Source organism: Enhydra lutris, unplaced genomic scaffold (assembly GCF_002288905.1).
Source record: "Enhydra lutris kenyoni isolate GAN:26980312 unplaced genomic scaffold, ASM228890v2 scaffoldscaffold1, whole genome shotgun sequence".
Classification (NCBI taxonomy): Eukaryota; Metazoa; Chordata; class Mammalia; order Carnivora; family Mustelidae; genus Enhydra; species Enhydra lutris.
In genome coordinates, this window is record NW_019154085.1 from 104,026,791 (window position 1) to 104,053,556 (window position 26,766).

At 37.2% G+C, this 26,766-nt stretch overlaps 1 protein-coding gene across 1 annotated transcript in view; it reads left to right on the forward strand.

Annotated features, from left to right (window-relative positions):
• The first annotated feature begins 403 nt into the window (after positions 1-403).
• The window catches only part of LOC111159262 (protein tyrosine phosphatase, non-receptor type 4), a 214,884-nt gene continuing 188,521 nt past the window's right edge, over positions 404-26,766 (forward strand). The window contains exon 1 of the mRNA XM_022521712.1: positions 404-436. The gene's annotated coding sequence lies outside the window, so the exon portion shown is untranslated. The remainder of the gene's footprint in view (positions 437-26,766) is intronic.

The window sequence follows — 26,766 nt, forward strand, 5'->3', positions numbered from 1 at the left end:
CCCCCCACTTTGTTCTCTCAGGACTCCTGGGTCCCCAGGGGCTGAATTCGGGGCCTGGGCCGGGGATAGGAGAGACTTGGCTTTGGCCAGAGGGTCGAAGGTTTGGGGCCAGTCCCCCGCCCGGCGCCCCGGGGCTCCCCTCCCCCACGGCACTTTGGGGGGTGTGTATTATCTCATCCCCGCAGGGAGGTGGGAGAGCGCCCCGGCCGCCCGCCTCCCGCCCGCCTCCCCGGCGGCGCCGGCCCGCGGCAGCCCCGCAGTATGAGGTGGTGCTGGCCGCTCGGGGCCGTGGCGCGGCCGCTGCGGCGGCGGCTGCTAGGGGGGCGCTGAGGGAGCCCCCGGGAGCGGCGCGGCGCGGCGGACGCGCTTCCCTCCGGCGCGCACGGGCTTCGAGGCTTTTCTTCTCCAGCCGAGCGGACGCGGCTGTGCTACGAAGGTAAGAGGCTCCGGGGTTCCGGCCGGCCTCTCGGCCCTGCGCGGTCCGCGGAGCTGTTACCTGGGTGTGGGAGGCGAGCCAGGTAGGGCTAGCCGGAGGCAACAAGGTTGATTTAAGAGAAGGAGAAAAATGATGCTTGTTCCCCCCGCCCCCCTTTCTTTCCGGGACCTCAGCTCTCGCAGCACCTGGGGGTTATACTTGGAATATGGGTGAGCGAAGGGAGAGGGGATGGAATCGGTGCGGAGATGGAATGTGCCACTGGACTTAAAGTCTAGGTACGATTTTAGAATCTTCTGAGTTTTCCATTGTTGGTAGGATTCCTTTTTTTTTTTTTTTTTTTTTAATTGGGTTGTATGAGTGCTTCTTACATATGCTGCCTGGGCAGATTGTCCGTACTATTGAAGTTTTAAGGCTCTTGTGATTCTACCAGTATATACTTGTATTTAGGAATCTGTAGTTGGGCCAAAAAAAGTTGAGATGTAGCTAAGTAGATGTATCGATGCATTTCCCAGGGTTTCCTTAAAATGGAACAGTTTACAGTTGCACAGATACATGTATTGGTGTGTCTGCGAAATTTGGAAGGGGAGGCTTTTATGTCTAGGGTTGCCTCCTATAGTGACACCACTATGGACAAGAACGATTTTGTAGGATTTTTCAAGCGCTTGTTCCAGGGGAACCTGTATATCTTCAATATTCCAACTGCTTTTAAATCAGAGTTGGAGTAATATTAGGTTTATGTTACCAAATCTTGGGTCTGGTTGAAAACTACAGCTTAACACATGTTTATGGAGGGGGAGAAAAAAGCCACCCAAAAGCCAATATATCCGACTTGTAAAAGATGATTTGAGTAAAAAGACTATGGAACAGTAAAAGCCCGGACATTTTTTTATCCTGATTTTGGAACTTTAACTTGCCAGAGAGAACGATTTTTCGTTTTTTTAGGGGAGTAGGAACTGACCTTAAATAAATGATTGTTCAGAGTCCAGAGTGTGCTTATTGAAATAGAGCTAGATATATCAATTAGATCTTGAATTTGATGAATATAAATTCAGCAAATTTTTTCGAAAGAGATTTTTCATAAGCCTAAGTTTGTATAGAACTTTACTGACTCACAGTAAGAGTGCAATCTTTTGTGGACCCCACCATTTTTTGTCAGAATAAGTTTATGCTCCAGTTACCACGGAATTTATTTTTATGTCTCTTTCTGTTTTTTTGTTTTGTTTTACTTTAATGACACACATATCTTTGTTAACTGTTTTTCACTAAAACATGCGCATGGTCCAATATTGTGTTCCTGAGTGGTTTGGTTTAATAAAAAAAGCATGGTCTTTCAGGCCATGGAATATTTATGATTTAGCTAATCTGTTTTAAATATTTGGCAAGAGATTAAAAAAAAGCCATCACTATTTTGTAGTGTTTTTTTTTTTTATTAATAGTAGGTTAAAGTTTATTAAGCTAGAAAATCACATGTTAACTGAAAAGTAGTAATGAAGAGGATATGACTTTCTTATTGCCTGTTTCCTATTCTGCTTAGCTTTGGGGCTGTGGGTTTCGAATTGTTTCAAACTCGTGTTTTTTTCTTACGTTCTGAGTATCTTTTAGGTTTTTAAACATAAAATATGTTTTTAAAATGTCCCTACTAACTTGGTTACTTTAAATTTGTGACACCCAATTTCTAATTTAGGCTAGGCATAAAACCAGCATTGATTGAAGACACTTGCTAAAAATACTTTCTGGGTCAGATGTACTTAGAGTGCAGCCTCAGGAAAATTCATTTGACCTATTCTAATGCAACCAATGTACACTTCATTATTACTGAAGGACTTTAAAAAATAATAGACTCTCACAAATTAGATTTCATCAGTTCAAGCATAGAAGCCTGACTTTTTTTAATGTATAAAGTACTTTATGTAGGATAGTGATGAAGACTTTTGTTTTTTTAACTTTTTTCATTTAAAAAAAAAATTATGTGACCCACTCCGTAGAATATTGTTACTCTCTGATTGGTATATTCAGAATATTTTAGTTTTATCTAATAAAATTAGAGTTGTAAAGTAACAGTATAATATGCAGCGTTTCTCTTTAGCATTTATGTGAGTTGTTCTGAACTCTTTAAGGGGGATTGTTGGTCATGTTTTGAGTGAATTATCTTTAAGGACCAAGGTAAGAGAATGCCAGACAAATTTCAAGGAGACATTGAGGGGTCCTCCTCCCCTGCCCTTTGGGAGTTAATATGGTCAGTTTTAAGCAACAAGAAAGCTTTAAATATGTAGAAATCTTGTTTGGTGGATGTCTAAACATGAACCTTTAAAAGTTCTTTAATTCTTTATTAGTTTTAGGTGTGTAAAATTGGTGATCTCATGAGAAATGGCAAGTCTCTAACTTGATGTGGCTAAATATGATTGTTTAGCTTGTTGCTGCTACATAAAATTTAGTGTTGGCAGAAAATCACTGGCTACAAACTGAGTTGAATTTTGTTGTTTTTCTGTGTAATAGCATGCATAGTGTGAAGTTTTTTATGTGCTGTAGTCTAGATTTGTTAAACTTGTCCATTTACTAGATTAAGCTGTGAAACCTGGAAGGTTGGTTTAACATTCTGGAAATCTTTTTTTATTACTGTTTACTGGGAAAGTATTGTAAGAGGAAAGTGTTATTTCTTCATCTAATATTCAATTAGTAGTACAGGTGGTGAGAAGGAATGTAATGTAGAAGTACTGTAGAATCTTCTTTACTGGTGTGGAAGTGCAGTATGTAGGGACAGTATAATTTCTTTCTTTTCCTTTGCATGATCAGTCAGTATAGTCATATTTAAAATAGGATGGGAAATAAGCAAGAAATTTATTACATTCTCTTCTACTTCATTCAAGGCATTTCCCTTTACTTTTGTTCTTCATTTCATTATTCCTGAGTAGCAACCCTGGAAGGAACGTGCCAAGTATTTGAAAAAATTTAGGAACAGATTGAAAATCAGATGCTGTGAATTATCTTGAAGGGGAGATATTAATTGGGGTGTTCTTGTGTTTGTATCTTTTAATAAAGATGTTATTTGGGGATTAGAAAGAAAAAAGTATCCAAAGGGGAAGTGTTAATTGTCTGTTTCGTGCCTGACAGAGTAAAGGGGCTTTTCATGTTATCACACATAATCATCAAGTACACTTTGTGAGAGAAGTATTAATCCCTTGCTTCCTCCCCCCACCCCAATGGGGTCAAAGGGAAATTAAATAACTAGTCTAGGATCACACTACTAATAAGTAGATTAAAATGAGGTCTGTCTGACTCAAGCTTATTTTGTAGATTATACTATCCAATTAAACTTTCTACAGTGATGGAAATACTCTTTCTGCACTGTCAGGTATGGTAGCCATTAATCATGTGTGGCACAGATCACTTGAATGTGACTATCATGCCTGAGGAACTGTAAATTGTATTTAATTTTAACCAGTTTAAATTTAAATAACCAGATGTTGCTAGAAGCTATTAATATTGGTTAGCACAGCTTTAGATCTTGCTGCCTAGAAAATCTGAGTTTTAGTAGTGAATCTTCCACTGGTTTGTATATGACATTTAGACACCTTATTTAGTTCTTTTTTTTTTTTTAAAGATTTTATTTATTTATTTGACAGAGATCACAGGTAGGCGGAGAGACAGGCAGAGAGAGGAAGGGAAGCAGGCTCCCCACTGAGCAGAGAGCCTGATGTGGGGGCTCCATCCCAGGACCTCGTGATCATGATCTGAGCTGAAGGCAGAGGCTTTAACCCACTGAGCCACCCAGGCGCCCCTATTTAGTTCTTGAGCCTCAATTTAATCCGTTGTGAAAATGAAGAGGTTGTCACTATAAGATTATGTCCACCGTCCCTTCTTGCTCTAGAGTTCTGGGATTCTTATTAAAATGTACAGTAGTATTAAATATATCTGAAAGGACCCCTCTTCCCAAAATACTCACCCGTTATGTAAACATTTTTGTTTGTTTAGTCAGTTTCCTTTGTAGAAGAGTATGTATAAAGCACAGGTAAAGAATGGTGGAATATTCCCCCCGCCCCCGTTATAAAACATTGTTTAACGAAAGACTACTTTTCCTTGGAACAAAGTTTGAATGTTTAAAGACCATATTTCAGCATGCTGCCTTCCCATTTAAGAATATATCTGTTACAATTCCTTGTTACTTATCAAATTAATTTCAAATTTATCGGCTTGGCCTTGAAGGCTTTCCAACTTCATCTCACTAACCTTGTTTCTCATTCTTGCTTAAAAAGAAAATATTCTTGTTTTTTCCTCACCCTTGTTTCCTCAGTTTAAACATTCCTGTCTTCAATCCATGTGTCTCCTTAAATCCTCAAAATTCACCTTTTTTTCCTGGAAAATGCTGCTTAATCCAGTTTATAATCATCAGTTTTGAATCCCAGTAGTAAGCACCCTGGTGTTAATATCTGATTGTTTACATGTTTGTTGAGTACATCCTTCTCAAGTTTTTACATGTTACCTATTCTATGTCCTTAATAAAATACTAAAAAATTTAAAATGGGAGTTGTTTTTTATTGTCACAGGAGTTCAGATCATTGCTCAGCAATTCTCCTTTAAAGAGTGGCTAATTTAAAGGAATCATAATGTTACAATATTCACCATTAATCACCAGTCTGATATTTTTGTTTCTTTCCAGGCAATTGTCCATATTTTTACAAATACAGTTGTACGGTGGAGATATACTTTTGAGTTTAATATACTGGAGACATTGTATAGTAGAAGCATTGTAGTGTTGGAAAAAGATGATAGATTTTGGAGTCATGTTGATGTAGGTTGGAATCTGGTCTCAAAAACTTTGGGCAAATTATATAGTCTTAAAGCCTCCTTTCTTGTCTATGAAATTGGGATAATAATACTTGACCTTGAATTTTCATGAGTATTAGGATAATATGTGAAAAGTATCTGGTACTTTTTAAATAGAAGAGATGATCAGTAAATGGTAGCTGACATTTTTCTCATTTTTCCATTTCCATCACGATGAATATAAACAACTGCTTAGCAATTCAGATGATTTATCAATCAGGTGATTGCTTAAGTTTCCATTCTTAAAATCTGCAGTGAATCTCTCTGTGCTTAAAGTTTGTTTCCTCAGTTTAAAATCCTAAACTATTTGGATAATGGTCCAGTGGTATGAATATTTCTATGCTAGATTTTCTTTTATTTATTTATTTAAGATTTTATTTATTCATTTGACAGAGAGAAAGTGTACAAGTAGGGAGAGCAGCAGGCAGAGTGGGAGGGAGAAACCAGCTCTCTGCTGAGCCAGGAGCTGGATGTGGGACTTGATCCTAGGACCCCTGGGATCACGACCTGAGCCGAAGGCAGCCGCTTAATGAAAAGAGCCACCCAGGTGTCCCTAGATTTAAAGAGAAATTTTAAAGAACAATGAGCATTTTTGTTTTGGGGGAAAATGCTAATTGATTATAAAATTTTACCTGGTTTTAATTTAATTTCACCTAAATGGTTTTAATTAATGTATTTTGGAAAATTTGGTTTATTGGGAAATGATGTAGTAAACACTCATTTACCAACCTAATTCTGGGATGGTAACATATGTCAACAAATAATTACGATTCAGAGTGACAAGTGTAATAAGATCTGGGGGAAATGAGAAGTGGCATTTGAGTAGTGTCTTGGAGGATGGATTGGAATTGATCTGGGTAGAGAGAACAGCATGTACAAAACGTCAGAAGTATGAAAGGATGCCTAGTGTGTTTGGAGAAATGCAAGTTGTCTTGTATATGTCGGCTCTGTCTGTGGGATGGGTCTTGATGTCTGTGTTCATGCATGTGGATGTTGATTACTTAGGAGTTGAAACCTTCTGAGGTCCTTGTTTGGGCTATGTGTGGAATTACAGTAAGAACTTTAGAACTGACCAACTGGTGTGTCAGGAGTGCCGTACCTATGCTCCAGAGAGCAAGGTACCCATCAACCTATTAGACCTGGGCATATTGGAACCCCCAGATGGTTTCCTTTGACCTTAATTAAACAGTCTTGGCTTATCCCACTGTGCTAAAAAATATTTTCTTTGGTGCCAAGGTGAGAAAAGGAATGAGAAAAGCACTGTTTTACAGGCTCTAAGTGTTGGAAAGTTTATAGTACCCACTCAGCCTTGGCATTCCCACGTGTGATAAAAAAATATATATATATATAACCAATACCAGACCCTAAAATAAACACAAAGAAGGTCAGATTAAAGTCCCTCTTTTAACCTGCCTTTCTTCTCTTCCCTTTCCTCCCAGTAATTACTTTATTGTTTTGTGCGTATATGTGAAATACATTTTTGGTGCTTCTGCATTGCTCTTCCCCTACACAAGTGTTTAGTCTGTCTCTTGGGAAATCAGAATTTACATTTGGAAGCAATTGTAGGTATTTAAATAATGGAATAAGATTAGATACAAGTTTTGAAAGGTAACTCTTAACTTCTAGATAATGATTTCATTGGAAGGAGATAAGGACGTGCAAAGATGAAGTTAGAAATGGCATAGTGAGACCGGTTAGGATGCTCTTGCAGTGGTCCAGGTGAGAGATTATGGTTGGAAATGGGGAAATGAAAATAAGGATGTGGGGCTAGAAGTGAAAACTAATTAGGCAGTTTCATTAGAATGGATATAAGAGAAAGAGGAAAAGAGGAAAAGATTTCTTCTTTGGGCAGCTGGAAAGGGAAAGCCAAATAATTTTTATTGAGTACATGTAGTGAGCCAGGTATTTTGCTAGGCACCAAGGGTGTCATGAGTTCTTACTGAATTTTTAAAAATTAATTTATTTTGAAATAATTTCAAGCCTACAGAAAAGTTGCAAATCCAGCACAAAGAGCTCTGGAATTTCCTTCAACCAATTTTTTTCCCTTGAATTATTTTAGTTAAAAATCTTTTCCTTGGGGTCTCCTGGGTGGCTTTGTGGGTTAAAGCCTCTGCCTTCAGCTCAGGTCATGATTGGGATTGAGCCCTGCATCAGGCTCTCTGCTCAATAGGGAGCCTGCTTCCCCAGGGGGCGGGGGGGCCCTACTTGTTGATCTCTGTCAAATAAATAAATAAAATCTTAGAAAAAAATCTTTTCCTTAAATAATTTTTCCTAAAATATATATGTATATTGCATATATATTGTGTGTATACACAAGATAAGTGTGCAACATTCTTGTGTGTGACTCACTGTAGTGGGCTCAGTGAGGACTTTTCGTCCAGATGCCTTAGAAAGAACTTTAACATCATCTTTGACCCTTTCTTTCTTTCTGTATCTTATTAGATTCTCAAATTTTAGTGAAACTACCTAGTCATCTCATTTCTGGTCTCTCATTTTTATCCCTACTTCCAGTCATTTCAGAGAAATGTACCATTTTTTATCTCATTAGGCTGTTTGTGAACCATTTGAGAGCAAGTAGCACACATGATGCCCTTCACTCCTAAATAATCTAGTGTGTCTTTACCAAAACACGGATGGTCTTTTACATAATCACCAAATTAGAGAATCAGCACTGATGCAACACTACCTTCAAATCCCCAGATGCCGTTCAAAATTTTCCTTTTATCCCAACAGTTTCTCTCTTTTCTTTTTGGTCTAAGATCCAGTTCAGGATCACACATCACATTTAATTATAATGTCTCTTCAGTCTCCTCAGTTTGAAACAGTTCCTCAGTATTTCTGTCTTTTATGACCTTGACTTTTTTTATTCTGTAAGATATCCCTTGACTTCGGCTCATCCAGTGGTTTGCTCGTGTGCAGACTAACTGCGTTGTTGGCAGGTATACCATAGAAATGATGTGCTAGGGGCTCCTGGGTGGCTCAGTGGGTTAAGCCTCTGCCTTTGGCTCCGGGTCATGATCTCAGGGTCCTGGGATTGAGCCCTGCATCAGGCTCTCTGCTCCGCAGGGAGTCTGCTTTTCCCCACCCCCACCTCCGCCACCTGCCTTTCTGCCTACTTGTTATCTCTTTCTGTCAAATAAATTAATTAAAATCTTAAAAAAAAAAGAAATGATGTGCTGTTCTTAGTGTATCACTAGGATGCATACAGTATTGTCCCATCACTGTGATGTTTACCCTGAACATGTTATGTTCCTCTTTACTAGGTTTCTACACTGTAAAGTCATCCTTTTTACTTTTGTAATTAGTAATTCTTTTGTGGGAAGAGCTCTAATGCTCCAAGAAAGCTTTTCTTCATCAAACCTCCATTCACCAGTCTTCGGGGCCACTGATGATGACTTCTGCCTGAATCAGCCATTACTATGAAGGTTGCCATCTGTATTTACTGGTTGATTTTCTACTGAAAACACATGTCTTCCTTCTTCCCCATGCATTTATTTACCCATTCATTTAATTATATCAGTATGTACTCATGGATTTCTATTCCTTTTCAGTGTGTTTTATTGTTATTTTTGACTTTTTTTTAATGTTTAAATTGTCCTAGATTTGGCTAGTGGGGCCCCCTTCAGGAGGGCTCCTGAATCTTTTTGATATGTCCCCATCCTTTGAATCATTTCTTACTTTCTGGCATGAGATGTTCCAAACGCATTTTGTACTTTTTCTGTTCCAGCTCTGGAATCATGCATCTTCCCAAGAAATTCTGATTTCTTCTAGTAGAGATGGTATCTGGAAACTGAGATTTTTATGCTTAATGTGCTCATTAATGTGTTGGAGTATAATCACTTCTAGAGTGGACACAGCTAGGAAATATATGCACACACAAACACCTGAATTTCTTTCTATATTTAATTATATATATTTACATTTTATATTTGTATTTATATTTTACATTGATATATCAATTCCAGTCCAACACCCCAGGGTTCTTTCTAGTCTTCCCCTTTCTGTATTTGTAAATCCTTTTACACAGTAAGAAATTGGCTACCATTATCCTTAGTATATATATATATTTTTTAATTTATTTATTTGAGAGAGAGAGAGAGAGATCACAAGTAGGCAGGGAGGCAGGCAGAGAGAGAGGGGGAAGCAGGCTCCCTGCTGAGCAGAGAGCCCGATGCGGGACTTGATCCCAGGACCCTGAGATCATGACCCGGGCCGAAGGCAGAGGCTTAAGCCACTGAGCCACCCAGGCGCCCCTATCCTTAGTATATTTACTTATATGCTCAGTCACCTTGTATCTGCCAGTTTCCCAACCTTAGGCTAGTTGTCCCTTGCTTGCCACCTCTGAGGCCCATGGCATGGGGTCTTCTGGGCATGCGAGGAAGGGAAAAGAACTTCTCTCATTTAATCTTTTTTTTTTTTTTTTTTTAATCTGAACAAAAACTTGTTAGGTGTTCTCAGTTTAAAGGAGGACAAAGTGGAAGTTCAGAAAAGTGTGTGACTTTAAGCATGTTACCATGTAAATAGCAGAGCAAATATTTTGAATTCAGATTTGTGTGATGCTAAAGCATTTATAGCCTCGAATTTAAAGTGTCAGGATTTAGGGTTGTATTAGTGGTAGTTGAAGAAGTGGGTATGACTGTTACTACTTAACCAAGTGTGTATAAAAGTAAGGAATTGGGTCACTGACAGAGCCCTGAAGCATTATCATTTAAGGGTTAGGGGCTTTTAGAAGTAAAGAAACTTAAGTGGTGGTGAGAGAGGAGAGTCTGTTTGTTTGGTAGAGAGCAATGAAGGAAGGAGTTTTAGGCAGGTATCAAATGCTGAGAGATAGGAACAAAAGTTGAATTTGGCTGTTGGAAAGTTATTGATGACCTTAGCCGATTGGTTTTCAGAGATGTTTAGGCAGGCTACCTATATCAGAATTAAATGAGATACTGATTTAAAATACCATTTCTGGGGCACCTGGGTGACTCAGTCAGTTGAGCATCTGACTCTTGATTTTGGCTCAGGTCATGATCCTGGAGCCCTGAGATCAAGCCTTGCATTGGTCCCTGAGCTCAGTGGGGAGTTCTGCTTGAGAATCTTTCTCTCCCTCTGACCCCCCACCCCCGCCCCACTCTCTCTCATAAATACATAAATCTTTAAAAAAAAAAATCAATTCCCCATGTTTCTTTTCAGACCTTATAGATTGTTATGGTTTTTTTGTTTTTTCTTTTTTAAGATTTTATTTGAGGGGAGCAGCAGAAGGAGAGGGAGCCCGATGTGGGGCTGGATCTCAGGACCCAGGATCATGACCTGAGCCGAAAGCAGACACTTAACTGACTGAGCCACCCAGTTACCCCTCGACCTTATAGATTATTAAAAGGCCAAGTGAGGGGGCGCCTGGGTGGCTCAGTGGGTTAAAGCCTCTGCCTTCAGCTCAGGTCATGATCCTGGGGTACTGGGATCGAGCCCCGCATCGGGCTCTCTGCTCCGCGGGGAGCCTGCTTCCTCCTCTCTCTCTCTCTGCCTGCCTCTCTGCCTACTTGTGATCTCTGTCTGTCAAATAAATAAATAAAATCTTAAAAAAAAAAAAAAAAGCCAAGTGAGGAATGGGAAAGTGGCTGCATAGGAAATCGCTTAAATCCTGCTCTGATTATTCTGAGATATACTAAAGTTTGAGATTCATTGTCTTAGCAAGAGTTCTAATAGAGGAGTTAGTGAAAAACTAAATTGAGGGAGTTAGACATAGAATGAGTGTAGACTAGACAACTCCTAGAAATTTGGTCATAAAGGGAAGAAAGAATATCTCTTGGGTCATGGTGGAATAGGGGACAGAATCAAGAAAAATATCCCCCCCCCTTTTTTTAAAGGTTCACATCCACCTTAACATTTGGGGGATTAAGAGAAAGAGACTGTATAATGGTTATTTGAACTACTGTGCATCAGGCACTGTGCTTGGCAGTGAGGTTATAGAATGAATAAGACATGATCTTTATCTTCAAGGAGATTATACTTCTTCTTTCTTCTGGGGAATTTAAAATCTGCTATACTGCTAGGAATGTATATAGGTAAGTCATCATTAACTATCGCAGTACATAGTAAAATATGTACAGATAAGTTCTAATTAATAAGTGTAGCAGAATATATTACAAAACCCAGGCTTCTCAAGTATTTAAAAATTTGTTTAAAAAACTTTTAATGGGTAATACAGTTTTTTGGTTCAAATTTCAAAATAATATAAAAAGGTATGTATTGAGAGTCTTTTTTTTTTTTTCCATTTTTAAAAAATTAACATATAATGTATTATTATCCCCGGGGTACAGGTCTGTGAATCACCAGGTTTGCAAACTTCACAGCACTCACCATAGCACATACCTTCCCCAATGTCTGTATTGAGAGTCTTATTACTATTCTATCCCGGCCTTCTCTGCTCTCTATACGTAACCATTTTTATTATTTGTGTATTTTACCAGTATTTTTGCAAATAGAAACAAAATATATAGAAACTATTTCCCCTAGTTTTTATGTAGAAGGCAGCATATTAATGTTTTATATTATAGCCTTTTCATTTAAACTGTATGTTGGCGGTCCTTTGACTTCAAAATACAGGGAGTTCTCCCCTTTTTTCTTCTTTTATATAATGATGTATTCTCTTGTGTGGATATGCTATTAGGCTAACTGATTCTAATTATTTACCTTTTTTTTTTTTAAGATTTATTTATTTATTTGTCAGAGAGCACAAGCAGGGGGAATGGCAAGCAGAGGGAAAAGCAGGCTCCCCACTAAGCATGGAGCCTGATATGGAACTTCATCCAAGGACCCCGGATCACAACCCGAGCCAAAGACAGACACTTAACCAATTGAGCCACAGGGCATCCCTGATTCTGATTATTTAAACTTTTACTCTACTTCAGTTTTTTAGGCCCTTTTACTTGTGCAACTCATTTTCTTTTACCTTTTCTATATGAATTAGTGCTCCCATGAGACATCTTGCTTTAGTGATGTTATTTTCTGTACCTAAAGTCCTCTAATGCCTAGTCAGAGAAGCCTTTCAGACTTTGTGGCCAAGCAGAAGACTTCCTTATTGTAGTAGCTTGGATGGAAGGGGAATAAAAAGGATGAAACTAGTATTTGTTGAACTCTACTGGGTGTTTTAAAATATAATACCTCATTTAATTCCCTCACCAACCCTCTAAATAGGTAGTGCTATCCCCATCTATAGATGAAGTTGAGGCTCAAAAAGCTGAGTTGTTTAGACTTTCACAGCTAGAAAATGGCAAATTTAGGTTTTGAAAGTAGGTTAATTTGAGTCCAGAATCTCTATCTTTTCTGCTGCTGTCCTATTTTCTGTCTCCTATTTTTGAATTCTTGAATTCTAGTCTTAGAGCTGGAGCTCTTTGCTATCTGCTTTGTGCCTTTCATCAAGAACCTTGAAATTTGGCATGTTGCCCTATTATGTTTTTCCTGATTGCTGGGATAGCACCTCCTTATCAGACCTCTACCACACAGGCCCTGCTTGCCCAGATCGCTGCCTATTGCTTGCTACTATAGCTGTGGATACTAGTTTTTAGCTGTGTAGATTGCCTTTTGTTATTGCTGAGTTTCCCTTTCTCTAATTTTTCTTGCTGTATCCCTGTTACCACTTGAGCTTCAGTTTGGCAATAAGAAGCTTGGGCAAAACTCCTGAAATTTTGGGGGATGATTTTTTAAACAGCTCATCGTGTCTGTTTGAACTTTTAAAATAAGTCTCCTTGAAGTGCATTCTACCATTGGTTTTGCCCTTTTTAATCCTCCTCTGAACTGTAGCCAGAGTGATCTGACATTCACATCCAATCACATTACATTCACCCTGCTCAGAATTTTTTATTGCCTCTCCATCTGCCTCTAAGATAAAATCTAAACGCATGGTCAGCCCCTGGCTTCCATTCCAAGCCTCACTCCCATACTGCATGGTATTCACAGTGCCTTGCATATAATAAGTGCTAATTTAAAACAGAGTATTCTTTGAGTAGAATGAATGAGTTTTCCAAAGAGATGAAAATTATTTAGGAAATATTTTTAAAGTAATGTTGATGTTCTTTTTCTTTTTTAGTTATTTTTTAGTGCATGGAAGTAAAATATTTTTAGAAACTCCAAGGATTTCCAAATTGTTTCATTTACATTGGAATTTTAAAAATCTCTGTACTTGGTTTATTTATATTTCCAACTTACCTTTTCCAACATGATACATACTGTGATCAGTTACTGTGCTTACTACAGAAACAACTATTTCTAAGGTTTTGTGATTTGGGAAAGTTTTTAGGTGATTGTGATACTGTAACCCACCTTGCATGTAACTATTTTTATGGGTTTTTATCTGTGTTCACATAATTATTTACAAAACAATTATTTAGGTCAACAGTTATATGCAATTCTGAGATCCCTAAGGCCCTGAAAAATAAAACTTTTTGCAACTAATTTGATAGCCAAACTTGACCTAAACTGGTGTGAGCCTACTGAGACTTTATATTCCACTTATATCAAACATTCCTAAGGTATTCTAAGGACATTTTAAATAGTGTTATGGTTAATATGGGGTGTTATTCACATAACCATGAATCTTACTTAATACGAGGCGTTCATACAGTACCACCTCTCTATAATCCAAGTATTCTGAAATTAAGAACTGTTTTCAAACCAGTGATTTCAGATACAGAGTTATAGACCTGAACCGGTTTGTACTACTACCAATGTCCTTTTTTAGCAATGGGTGATAAGTGGTACTTTTTTTTGCAAAGATTTTATTTATTTATTTGACAGAGATCACAAGTAGGCAGAGAGGCAGGCAGAGAGAGAGGGGGAAGCAGGCTCCCTGCTGAGCAGAGAGCTTGATGCGGGGCTCTATCCTAGGACCCTGGGATCATGACCTGAGCCGAAGGCAGAGGCTTTAACCCACTGAGCCACCCAGACACCCTGTGGTACTTTGTTTTATTTGAATTTCTTTTTAGTGATAATGTAGTTGAATGTTTTTTCATGTGTATTTACTAATTTCATTTCTTGTTGCATACATTCTTCAAGTTTTTTGTTCATTAATCTGGTAGGGTCTTAATTTTTTTTCTTACCAGTTTACAGTATTATAGACACTAACTGGTTCTTTTAGCACAGTAGCCACTTATGACATATTCTAAGTTTTTTATATCTAATAATCAGTAGGAAATGCTGTGAGTTGAAAACTCATCTCTTAATAGTATAAGGGAGATGACCATTCTCCTATGCCCAAAGTACGTTGATGGTTTCTGGTTTTACTTCAAAGGCTGAAGTCTTTACCATGGCTAATAAGGCCCTACGTGATCTGTGGGTGTTGCTGTCTATGACCTCATCTCTGACCACTCTTGTTCACTTTTCTCAAGGTGGCACTGACCTCTTTGGTATTCCTGGAACACCCCAGGTATGCTGACACTTCAGTCTTTTCTGCTTGTTCTTCCCTCTGCCTAGAATACCTTTCTCCCAAGTGTTCCAAGCAGAGTATCCCCATGGCTCACTCTTACTTCCTTTCAAGTCTTCCCAAAAATGAAATTCTCAGTCATGCTTTTCCTGAATATCCTATTTAAAATCGCATCCCTATTTCCACATTCCCTGCTTACCACCTTGCTATATAATATTTTTCTTTATTTATTAGAATGGAAGCTCCATAAAGACAGGGGCTTCTGTCTTGTTTAAATTGCCCATATATTTGTGTTTCTTCTCCTTATCTGGTACATTTTGAAACATTTGGTAGATAATGTTGAACAAGTAGAGGGTTAGAGGAATATAAGGAGAAACATTTATCTAATTGTCTGACAGAAGAATTGAGGCTTTTAAAAAAGTTTTTCACAGGGGCGCCTGGGTGGCTCAGTGGGTTAAAGCCTCTGCTTTCGGCTCAGGTCATGATCCCAGGGTCCTGGGATCGAGCCCCACATTGGGCTCTCTGCTCAGCGGGGAGCCTCCTTCCTCCTCTCTCCCTGCCTACTTGTGATCTCTGTCTGTCAAATAAATAAATAAAATCTTTAAAGAAAAAAAAAAAGTTTTTCACAGATGTTTAGTAATGAAATAAAAATATAACAGTAATGACTTTTTTTTTTTTTGTCATATTGGTTTACTAGTGAGAAGAGTAAAATTCTTTTTTATGGGATAACATTTCACTTAAGTAGCGTAATCTCTACACTCAACATGGGGCTCGAGTTCATGACCCTGAGATCAAGAGTCACATTCTCTACTGACTGAGCCAGCCAGATGCCCCTGTAAAAACCATTCTTTATTCATGGCCCAAAGGCAAACAGTGAACAGATTTGGCTGTGAGCCATAGTTTGCTGATCCCTGGTCTATGCCACTATTGCCCAAATTAATGTAAACTCCTCCATGTTACAGTCCCAGATATCTTTCCAGGTTTAATTGCTGTTGTCCTCCTGATGAATTGTCTTCCATCCAGCCGCATTACTGGTGTTCCTTGGACATTTTCTGGTTTCCGAGGCTTTTAATAATCAGTACTCTGTTTTAATTCTGGAGTAACTAGAATATTTTGATAAAAGCATAAAAGTATTTCCAGATTTTCCTAAAGTCAGTTTTGAATATTTAGAGAGGTAGGACCCAGTGATGATGATCATAATGGCCAACATTATAAGGTGCTTTTAAGTGTCAGGCACTGTGCTAAGGACTTCTTATGTATTATCTCATTTAATGTTCTTAGCAACTCATATGAGGAAACTGAGGCACAGAGTCGTTTAATAACTATCCAGGGTCATAAAGGTAATGAGGATTTGAACCTTGAAACAGTCTGATTACTGAGCCATATTCTTCTATTAGAAGTATTATTTCCATGTATGCTAATAGCTCGTATTATTATAGTATTGGCACCTTTGCGGAATCCTCTCTCTCTCTTTTTTTTTTTAAAGATTTTATTTATTTATTTGACAGAGAAATCACAAGTAGGTGGAGCAGCAGGCAGAGAGAGAGAGGGGTAAGCAGGCTCCCCGCCGAGCAGAGAGCCTGATTCGGGGTTCGATCCCAGGACCCTGGGATCATGACCTGAGCCGAAGGCAGATGCTTAACCCACTAAGCCACCCAGGTGCCCCAAGTTTGGGTGTTCTAATACTCAATATGATGAGTATAGTTAATAGTACAGTATTATATACTTGAAAGTTGCTAAGACAGTAGATCTTAAATCTTCATATCACATACAAAAAATTATGTAAAGTAATGCATATATTAACTAAACTAACCTTATCATGGTAATCATTTCACAAAATATACATGTATAAAGCCTTAAAATTACAGTCTTCTATGTTAATTATATTTCAATAAAGCTGGGGACAAAGTTGTTACAGTTTTGTCATATTTGTTTAGTGTGCACATGTATAAGAAGATGGGGGGTGGGGGAGGAGAGAGAAAATGAGAGATCAGAAGCTTTCATGTGAGTATGATATCAAAGTAAGGGAGGGCTAGATGTAGTATTCTGAAGTATAATGATTCCCATTTTGATAGTGATCCATCTACCTCCCATGGTATTTAATCAGGACACTTTTACTCTTAGGGAGATTAATGTAGTATAATGGATTGCAAAGCTTTGAAACAATTAATTGAGCACTTTCTTTCCTTGCCGTATTACCTATTTTACCATCACTCTAGTTAAATTATGCTTCTTTTCTCTTAACATAATTTGGAGTGGTGCAAAAGGACTATGTTGGTCTATGTTCTAGTGGTACCTACTGCTGAGAAACATGCCATCTCAAAACTTAGTATTCTTTTTAAAATATTCTATTTATTTATTTGATAGGCAGAGAGGCAGGCAAAGAGAGAGGGTGAAGCAGGCTCCCTGCTGAGCAGAGAGCCCGATGATGAGGGATCCCAGGACCCTGAGATCATGACCTGAGCCGAAGGCAGAGGCTTTAACCCACTGAGCCACCCAGCTGCCCCTCAAAACTTTGTATTTTGAAACAGTAGTCATTTATTTTGTTCACAAATCTAATTTGGTCAGGTCTTGGCAGGGAAGACTTGTCTGCTCTATGCAGAGGCAGCTGCGGTGGCTTGACTGAGGTTGGTTCACTTGCTTACCTGGCGAGTTGGGGCTATCAGTTGGGACCTGCACCAGGGCTGAGGTTGGGGGCCTGAGTCCCCTTTCCATATGTAGCCTGGGCTTCCTCAGATATTGGTGGCTAGGTTTACAGTGTACATGTCCTTAGACAAAGTCAGGTAAAAGCTCTGTCTCTTCTTATGACCTGGGCTCAGTAGTCAGTATGTCTTTTCAGCTGTACTGTTATTCATTAAGGCAGCCACAGAGGTGTTTCCAGACTTGTGGGGTAGGGGGCATAGACTCCACCTCTTGATGGAGTGGTAAAATTCTAGAAGTGTTGTTGCTACCGTTTTTGGAAAATACAATCTGCCGCAATCCATGATGGATTGGAAATTGAAAAAAACTGGCTCTTCACCAAGCTGTCTAAAAGACAGCTTTGATTGAGAAGCCTCATTGACCTAGTCCTAGATGATAATTTTTTTTTGGCACTTTTATCAGTATACTAGTTTAATGTGAACATATTATAACTTAATGTGATCGACTTAGTATGGTACATTGGTGGGTTAGTTTGACCTTATCCTCCATAATGACCCCAGCTAGGTGTTGATGGTCATTAAAATATGTCTTTAAATATGTTTAAATCACCCTTTTTATGTTTAAGAGAAAAAAAGCCTGGTAGGAAACTCTTAGTGCATGAGTTTGTGAGTATTTGGTGGTTTTGTTGGCCTAGGATTTATGTCTTTTTCCTGACCTGGTGGATGGTTTTCTGAAAGGTATTCCAGTGTCATGCCTGGGCAAAAAATCTGGCGTCTAGTGTTCTAGAATCTAGTGTGAAAACAGAGCAAGGGAAAGAAGCCCAAGTGACATTGGTGCTTCTGTATAATTAACACATACTTTTTGAATACTACAGAGTACAAAGTTAAGTCCTAGGTGCTAAGAGAAATACAAAGTAAACAGGACTTCTGCCTTTAGGAACCTGCAGTATTATAAAGGAAAATATACATTTGGTAGACTTGAATGCTTAAGTAGTAGTATTGTTAATATTCAAGATCTTTTTATTACTACTAATAGTAATACTACTACTAGAAGTAGTATCATCTGACATTTATATAGCACTTTAAAAATTACAAATTATTTTTCAAGTAATTTCTACTTTCTTAGCTAATATTTGAGCTCTAATCCTCAGTTCTTAGCATGGTGCCTGGAACATAGTGGATGCTTAATATTTGATTAAGTAAACAAATATATTTTTGAGGTATAATAGAATGATTGTAGTCGCTAGCATCTGGCACAGTAGGTCTTGTATTTTCTTGCAGTGTAACACTGAGATTATATAATCTTGATAAGTTTGTTTCTTCATCTGTGGAAGCAGTGTTAATATCTCTTTTTGTACCCTATAAAAATAGGTTGAGAGCATTGGGTATGAGCTCCTAGGATAGTGTCTGTTTTCTACATGTCGTTTTAAAGTCCAGTGTATGTGATGATAAGTAGAAAAAATTACTGGTGCTGCAAACTATTAGAAGAAATTTTAGATACTAAAATTAAAAAAAAAAAAGCATATCCCTAGAGGCAGTACAATATTGGATTAACTATTGAATTTTTTCAATATTTCTTCATGCAACATAAATTTATATTTGGAATGAATCTGCTATAGTAAGCATAATATGGGTTTAGTTCAGGTTGTTTTAATTTTCACTCTTTTGTTATTGTACTTTTATTTACATGAACTCATGAGAAAATTTAGGATCTCCTTTTTTCCTCCAAATTAACTCGTTGGGCCTTACATTATTCTTCACTTTCCTTTTCAGAGTTTGTCAGGGCTCTTAAAAATATAAGCATAGTCTTTTTTTTTTTTTTTTTTTTAATGGTGGAGTAAGAATGCTAATTGAGTGTATTTATTTAGAATAAGAAAAGAGGGGCACCTGGGTGGCTCAGTTGGTTAAGCAACTGCCTTCAGCTGGGGTCATGATTCCAGGGTCCTGGGATCAAGCCTTACACGGAGCCCTGCATTGAGCTTCACAGAGCCTCACGTCTTCTCCTCTGGTTTGCAGAGGAGAAGAGAACCTCTCCTTCTCCCTCTCCTTCTGCCGTTCCCTCTGCTTGTGGTCTCGTGCTCTCTCGTCAAACGAATGAATAAAATCTTAAAAAAAAAAAAAAAGGATTAGAATAAGAAGAGATCATAGATGATGAAAGCTGACATAAGTTTCATGAAATTAAAAAAATATGAGTATTTTCACTAATTAATGGCCTATCACACCTCTAAAATAACATTTGTTGACTACAGAAACAGATCAGATCTCTTCATATAAATGTAAGTTCATAAAACATTATTTTTAATTGTGTAAAATATGCATCACAAAATTTACCATCTTAAAGATTCTTTAAGTATATAGTCCAGTGGTGGTAAGTATATTCATATTGTTGTGGAACCATCATTATCATCCATCCCAAAAATGCTTTTCAGCTTTCAAAACTGAAAGGCTGTACACATTAAACAACTCCTCATTCCCTCCTACTATTCCTTGGAAACCACCGTTCTACTTTCTGTCTATGAATTTGACTATTGTAGGTACCTTATTAAGTGGACTCAACCAGTATTTGCTATTTTGTGACTGGCTTATTTCACTTTGCATGAAGTCTTCAGGGTTCATCCCCAAGGTAACATGTGTCAGAATTTCCTTTTTAAGGCTAAATAATATTCTGTTATATGGATATATCATATTTGTTTACCCATTTATCCACCGATGGACACTAGTCTTGCTTCCTTTCACCTTTTAGCTATTGTGAATAAAGCTGCTATGAACTTGGGGGTATAAATATCTCAAGACCTGGTTTTCGGTTCTTTTGGTTATATACTCAGAAGTGGAATTATCAGATCATGTGATCATTCTGTTTTTAGTTTTTTGAGGAACCACATACTGTTTTTCATAGCAACACACCATTTTACTCTCCACCAACAGTACATTGTTTTGATTACTGTAGCTTTTTAGTAAGTTTTGAATTGAGGAAGTGTGACCCCTCTAAGTTTGTTTTCTTTTCAAGGCTTCCAGGATCTCCCCATCCTTGTTATTTTCTGTTTTTGTTTTTGTTTTTGTTTTTGACAGTAGCCATCCTATTGGATGTGATGTGGTATCTCACTGTGAATTTAATATGCAATTACCTAAACATTGATATTGAGCAACTTTTCCTGTGCTGATTGGCCCAGTTTCTTGTGGATATCCATTTTTCCCCACCACTGTTTGGGAAAAGACTGTCCTTTCCACATTGAAGGTCTTGACACCCTTGTATAAAATCATGAGCATATATGCAAGCGTTTATTTTTGGGCTCCATTCTATTCCCTTGGTCTTTACACCAGTAGTTCTACATTGTTTGGTTACTATAGCTTTGTAAGTTTTGAATTGAGGAAATGACATCTCTAACTTTGTTCTTCTTTCCAAGATTTGTTTTGGCTATTCAGAATCCTTTGAGATTCCATATGAGTTTTAGGATGAATTTTTCTGTTCCTGTAAAAAATGCCAATGGCGTCTTGATAATTTTACATTAAATCTCTAGATTGCTTTGGGTAGGTTCGACATCTTAGTAATATTGTCTTCCAGTCTATGAACAGAGGATTTCCATCTGTATCACCTTTAATTTCTTTGCGTTAGTGTTTTGTCATTTTCAGTATATAAGTCTTTTGCCTCCTTAATCTAATTTATTTTTAAGTATTTTAATTAATTTTGATGTTACTGTACTAAGATTTGTTTTCTTCCTTTTTGGATCATTTATTGTCAAGGTATAGAAACCCCATTGATTTTTGCAGGTAGAGTTCGTATCCTGCAACTTTGTTAAATTGTTTTTTAGTTTCAACCAGTCTTATATTAGTACAGTTACATGAGCTCTGTTGTGTTTACTGTTTTTTGGCATATCTTGTTTTACATGCTTTTACATTTAGTTTGGTCTTTCAATCTGAGCTGTGTCCTTTGTAGAGAGCATATAATTGGAGCAGGGCTTAACAAAATAGCTGTTGTGTGAATCTTTGCCTTTTGATTTGAGTATTTATTTTATTTACATTTAATGCTGTTATTGATAAAGTAGTGCTGTTTTACTAGTTTTCTTAATCTTTTGTCCCTTTCTTCCTCTATTCTTTATTAATAGCCTTCTTTCCAATAGGTATTTTCTAAGCTGTCATTTTAATTTTGTTTTTTGTTTTACTATAATATTTTGAGTTTCTTTCTTAGTGGTTTCCCTGGGGATTTACTTATAACGGTTTAGTTGGGGATAATAGTGCTTAATTTAAATAGCATATAGGAATTTTGCTCCTATATAGCTCACCTTTCCTTCTCTTTTTGTAGTATTGACACTTAGATGACATCTTTAGGGTATAATCCTGTCAACACATTTTAAGTATTGCCTTATGCAATTGTTTTTTAAATCAGGAGAAAAAGTTTACAAATACAAAATACATTTATTGTGTTGTTTATGTTTAGCCATGTAGTTACCCTTATTGCTGGTTTTCATTTCTTCCTGTGGATTTTAGTTACTCTCTAAATGTTCTTTCATTTCATCTTTTAGTTTTTTTGTCTAGGACAGATGTGCTAGTTACAAATTCTTTTAGTTTCTGTTTCTTTGGAATGATCATTAATTATTTATTTTTGAAGTTTTGTTTTGCTACATAGTGAAATCTTGTTGATAGTCTTTCTTTTAGTACTTTGAATGTGTCATTTACTGCCCTCTGACCTGCCTGTTCCCTGATTAGATATTGTCTCTTAAAGTTACCGAAGATCACTTGTAGGTGATGAATCACTTTTCTCCTTCTACTTTCAAGATTTTCTTTTTCTTTGTGCTGTAATAGTTCGACTGTGAAGTGTCTAGGATCTGGTTGAATTTATCTTTTTTGGAAGTTATTTAGTTTTTTTTTTTTTTATGTGTAGATTAAATTTTAAACATGAAATTTGGGGATTTATCTGCCATTATTTCTTAAAATATTTTCTCTGCCCCTTTTCTAGTTGACTGTTTCTGAAACTTCCATTATGAATATGTTGGTATACTTGATGGTGTCTCTCAGGTCTCAGACTCTTTATTTTTCTTCATTCTTTATTCCTTCTATTCCTCAAATTGGATATTCTCAACTGACTGACTTTCGAGTTCACTAATTCTTTTTTGTATTAGCTCAACTTTCTGTTGAGCTCTTTTATTGAATTTTTTATTTCAATTATTTTACCTTCAGCTACAGAATTCTTTTTTTCAAAAGATTTATTCTTTTATTTATTTGTTTGAGAGAAAGAGTGTGAGAGTGGGGAGGGACAGCGGGAGAGAGAGTCTTAAGTCGACTCCTTGCTGAGTGAGGAGCAGGCCCCACATGGGGCTCCATCTCACGACCTTAGCCAAAATCAAGAGTTTACCAGTATTCTTTCTGCTTTTATGAAGGAGTGGATTTTCAGAGGTCTTTACTCTGCCATTCTGGATGTGCTTCCTCCATTTTTTTCCCCTTTTTTTAAAATTAGAAAGTTACTTTTAAAAGATAGTTAACAAAAAAAAAATTAAAAAAAATAAAAGATAGTTAACTACTTTGAAAACATCAGATGGGTAGAAATATAGAAATTTGAATATAACAAAAGGTAGTTAAATTTAATTACTTTCAATTAATTGATACCCCAAATTTTTCCATGCTCTGGTTTATACTTAATGTGATTCTGAACCCAATTCACTGCTTTCTTAATTGGGTAAACATTTTATGTAGCAAATAGTGTAACCAGGGCCGATATAAGTAAAGTTTATGAAATATTAACATGAAACATGTTCATCTTTTCTAGAAACTGATACTTTAAGAACCATTGGACTAGTTTCCAAGTTAATTTTTCTTCACTATTTGTTTCCTCCTTTTGTTGCTTTGATCATATAAATATATTTTATTTTCAGTGACATTTTGTTCCTGCAAGCATGAATTATGACATTAATAGAAGGTTTGATTTATGATTATGGAAATTGTGATCTAGTTTTAAGCTGTGCCCTTTTATTTCACAAAATCTCTAAATTGAAAACAAAAAGTTTTTTCCTTTATATTTGGGTTATTCTGTGTAGGACCATTTAATATAGTTATATAAATTATTCTTTGGGAGTAAATTAACCACTTGAAGATTAATCAGCTTGTATTTCTGCTTAGAGTCTAGTACCTGTGTTATATCGTGGTCCCTAAAATAACCCTTTGTGATGAATGCTATTACTTTGACATTTCTGTAGATGAAGGAAATGAGGCAGAAATAAGTTAAAGAGAATAAACATCTAGTCATTTTCTTTCTTCCTTTCTCTCTTTCTTTCTTTGTAAGATTTAATTTATTTTTTTGACAGAGAGAGACAGCAAGAGAATGCATACAAGCAGGAGGAGTGGGAAGAGGAGAAGCAGGCTTCCTGCCGAGCAGGGAGCCCGACCTGGGGCTCCATCCCAGGACTCTGGGATTGTGACCTGAGCTGAAGGCAGACACTTAAGACTGAGCCACTTTATTTGAGAGAGAGAGAGAGCACAAGTGGGGGAGTGGCAGAGGGAGAGGGAGAAGCAGGCTCCCCACTGAGCAGAGAGCCCAGTGCCAGGCTTGATCTCACAACCCTGGGATCATGACCTGAGCTAAAGGCAGTCACTTAACCAGCAGAGCCACGCAGGTGCTCCGTCATCTTTTATTTTCTTAGTAACAGGTCTTAAGATTGTAATGTATAGAACAATCTTTGTATCCAATCCTGTGACATCTGAGGTTCAAACTGAATAAAAATTTTAATTGGCATTATCAGCATTTACCACTATTAGAAGAAATCAGTCATGTTAACATGATGAAGAACCTGGCCCAAATATGCATTGTTTAATTTAATTTTGTTATATACCAGATTATGAATCAGAATGTGAAAATTCTCTACATATTTTGTCTCTTAAGTGGTTTGACTATGTTTTTAACAGTTTTATTAAAGTATAATATTTAAAATATAGTGTTTGATCAGTTTTGACATATTTATACATCCATAAACCATCACCACACTCAGTATAATGAACATATTCATTACTCCCAAAAGTTTCCTTTTGCTCCTACTGTAATCTCTCTCACCATATTGCTGGACCCTAGGCAACTGCTGCTTTGCTGTCACCAAAGATTACTTTGTGTTTTTTAGAATTTTATATGGATGGAATTGTATAGTATGTACTCTCTCTCTCTCTTTTTTTTTTTTTTTAAGATTTTTATTTATTTCACAGACAGAGATCACAAGTAGGCAGAGAAAGAGGAGGAAGCAGTCTCCCTGCTGAGCAGAGAGCCCAATGTGGGGCTCGATCCCAGGACCCCAGGATCATGACCTGAGGCAGAGGCTTTAACCCACTGAGCAACCCAGGCGCCCTATGTACTCTCTTTTTGATCTAGCTTCTTTGAGCAAGTATTTTGAGACTTGTCCATATTGTTGTGAATATCAATACTTCTATTTTATTATGTACTAATATTCTACTTTATTAATATACCACAGGTGAATAAACATGTACCACATGTGAATATTTACCTATTAATAGACATTTATTTTGTTTCCAGTGGTTAGCTATATACAAGTCTTTTATACAAATACAAGTCTTTATACGGACATTTGTATTTGTTACCTGGATAGCTCATAGAGTTGGAGTAGGTTCAAATTTGTAAGAAAGTGCCAAACTATTTTCCAGTGTTGTTGTAACACTTTATTTCCCCACCAGCAGTGAATGAGAGACCCACTCTTCCCTTGTCTTTGGCAGCAGTTGGTGTTCTGTTGTTTATCTGTCTTGATGAGTATGTAGGAAAATTGCTTTATGGTTTTAATCTGCACACGCCTGATGTCTAATGATGTTGAACATCTTTTTGTGTGGTTATTTGCAATCTGTATATCTTCTTTGATGAAATATCCCTTTAAATCTTTTGTTGTCTTTAAATTAGGTTGTTTTTTTTTTTTTTTTTTTTTAAAGATTTTATTTATTTATTTGACAGACAGAGATCACAAGTAGGCAGAGAGGCAGGCAGAGAGAGAGGGAAGCAAGCTCCCTGCTGAGCAGAGAGCCCGATGCGGGACTCGATCCCAGGACCCTGAGATCATGACCTGAGCCGAAGGCAGCGGCTTAACCCACTGAGCCACCCAGGCGCCCCTTGTTTTGTTTTCTTAATACTGAGTTCCGAGAGTTCTTTATATATTCTGGGTACAACTCCTTTATCTGATAATATGCTCCCACTCTCCGGCCAGTCTTTTCATTCTTTTAGCAGTGTCTTTTGAAAAGCAGATGTTTTAATTTTGATGAATTAGAAAATATCAATTTATTCTTTTAAGTGTCATGCTTATGGTGGTTTTTCTAAGAAATAATTTGCCCAATCTAAGGTCACCAAGGATTTCTCCTATTTCTTTAAGAAATTTTATTGTGTTAGATTCCAGAGAGATCTTTGATCCATTTTGTGTTAATTTTTGCATACAGTACAAGGTATGGATTGAAGTGCACTTTTTTTTTTTTTTTGCATATTTTCAGCCATCTTTCGACATTACTAGCCTTTTTCTACTGAATTTTTGTAGGCATACCCCAGATATACTGTGGGTTCCATTCCCGACAACCACAATAAAGCAAATATTGCAATAAAGCAAATCAGACGAATTTTTTGGTTTCCTAGTTCATATTAAAATTATGTTTACACTATGCTGTGGTCTGTTAAGTGTGCAGTAATATTATTTCTAAAAAAAAAAAAAAGTACATATCTTGGGGTGCCTGGGTAACTTAGTTGGTTAAGTGTTGCCTTCAGCTCAGGTTATGATCCCAGACTCCTGGGGTTGAGCCCCATGTCGGGCTCCCTGCTCATCAGGAAGTCTACTTCTCCGTCTTTCTCTCTGCCCCTCCCTCTGCTTGTACTCTGTTTCTCTCTAATAAATAATAACATTTTAAGAATACATAATTAAAATTTCTTCATTGCTAAAAAATGCTGCTAGTTACAATTACTGAGCTTTCAGTGAGTTGTAATTACTGCTCACAGATCATTACAACAAATATAGTAATAAAGAAAAATGTGAAATATTGAGAGAATTAACGGAAATGTGACAAAGACATGCAGTGAGCAAATGCTGTTAGAAGAGTGGTACCATAAACTTGCTGGATGCAGGATTGCCACAAACCTTCAATTTGTAAAAACTCAGTATCTGTCAAGCACAATAAAATGATGTGTGCCTGTATATCTTTGTCAAAATTGAGTTGTCCATATATGTGTGGGTCTTATTCTGGACTCTGTTTTGTTTCATTCCTCTGTTAAGATGATCTTGATGACAATGTAGTGTCTTGGTTTCTGTAGTTTATAATGAGTCTTAAAATCAGTAGATTTAGTCTCCCATTTTGTGTTTCTTTTTCAAAGTTGTTTTCAACTTTTTTTTTTTTTTAAGATTTATTTATTTAGAGAGTATGTGTTTATGCTAGTAGGGGGAGGGGCAGAAGGAGAATGAGAGAGGGAATCTCAAGCAGGCTCCTCACTGAGTGTGGATCCT